The sequence below is a fragment of the Chionomys nivalis genome, chromosome X, assembly GCF_950005125.1.
Source record: "Chionomys nivalis chromosome X, mChiNiv1.1, whole genome shotgun sequence".
Taxonomy (NCBI): Eukaryota; Metazoa; Chordata; class Mammalia; order Rodentia; family Cricetidae; genus Chionomys; species Chionomys nivalis.
In genome coordinates this window covers 19,211,821-19,213,594 of record NC_080112.1, presented here as the reverse complement: position 1 = coordinate 19,213,594, position 1,774 = coordinate 19,211,821, and positions in this window count along the sequence as shown.

Sequence of the window (1,774 nt, the reverse complement as noted above, 5' to 3'; positions counted from 1 at the left end):
CGTTTCTCCCTACCCCCTTCTGTCTTCCTCTGCCTATTTATTTCTCATCCCTCTTCTTCCCTCCACTCTTCTTTCTCTTCCCTTCTTTGTCCCTTCCTTGTTTCTCCTCTTTCCTCATCAATGTTCCATCTTCTTTCATTTCTGTTTTTCCCTCCTTGCTTCTCTTTTTTCTTTTCACTCATATTTTTCCTATTCATTTTCTTTCATCCTTCCACTTCCATCTTTTTCTACCCTATTCCCTCCTTGTCTATCTTCCCTTCTTCCTTCTCTTTCCTCCAGCTTCTTCCCTCTATCACCATATGTGTTCCTTCCTCTTCTCTTCTCCCTCTACTTTCTTCCTTTTACTTCTTTGCTTTTTTCCTTTTCTTTATTCATTTCTCATTTTTCATATTTTATCCTTTTTGTTCCCTTTCTCTTTTTTCTTCTTCCTCTGCCTCATTATTCCCATACTTCACCCCTCCCCCTTCCCCTTTACTTCTTTCTCCTGCTTCACTTTCCATTCTTTCTTACTTTCTCTTCTTGTATCCTACCCCCTCCACATTTGTCCCTTTTTGCCTACTCCCTCCTCTTCCCTTTTCTTCTCTCCTCTCTTCACCTTCCTCTTCTGTCCTCTGTCCACTTCTTTCATCCTTTCTTTTATCTCTCCTTTATGGCTTGGCTCCAACATCCTTTATGCTCTTCCCCCCTTTTCTTTGAACCTCCTCTTTTCTACTGATTTTTCTTCTCTATTCTCTCTTCTTCCTTTCTCAATCCACTTCCATTCTCTTTTCTTTTTTCACTTCCTTGCGTTCTCCTCTCCCTTCCCCTTTCTCTTCCTTATTCCCTCCTCTTCTTTTCATTCTCTTCTATCTCCAGTCCTAACAATTTACTCCTCATTCTTCCTCTTCCCTCTTTGTTTCTCTTTCTAATTCATTTTTCCTCCACTTACCTCCTCATACTTCTTCTACTCTCTCTTTTCTCCTCTGCTTCTTTATTCTTCATCCTTCTTCTTTTCTTCACTGTTCTTTCTCTTCCCTTCTTTGTCCCTTCCTTGTTTCCCCTCTTTCCTCATCATTCTTCCATCTTCTTTCCTCCCTGCTTTTCCCTGTTTGCTCCTCTTTTTCTTTTCACTCACATTATTTCCTAATCATTTTCCTTCATCCTTCTACTTCCCTCTTTTTCTACCCTCCATGTCTATCTTCTCTTCTTTCTCCTCTTTCCTCCAACTTCTTCCCTCTATCATCATACTTATTCCTTCCTCTTCTCTTCTTCCTCTATTTTTATTCCTTTTATTTCTATGCTTTTTTGTTTTCTTTCCTCATTTCTCATTTTTCATCTTTTATCCTTTTTGCTCATTTTCTCTCTTTTCTTCTCCCTCTGCCTCATTATTCCCATACTTCACCCCTCCCCTTTCCCTCTTCTTCTTCCTCCTGTTTCACCTTTCATTGTTTCTTACTTTCTCTTCTTTCATCTTTTTTCACTTCCCATACCTCTTCTGTTTTCTTCTTTCCCCTCTTCCTTTTTTCTTCTCCAACATGTTCTTTCCCTCTCTCTCTTTTTCTCTCTGCTCTCCCTTCCCCTCCCCTTCTTTTACTTCCTCCTCCCTCTTTCTTCACACTTTTCTTGTCCCTCCTCTTTTCTTGTCCTTCCTATTTCCCTCTTTTATCCAGGCTCATCCCCTTTTTATCCTCTCTTCTCTCATCTTTCTTTGTTTCCTCTTCCTTTTACTCATTCCCTACCTCTCTCCCCTTCATCCTCCCCCTCCTCTTCTTCCTCCTCTTCTTCTTTCTGTTTA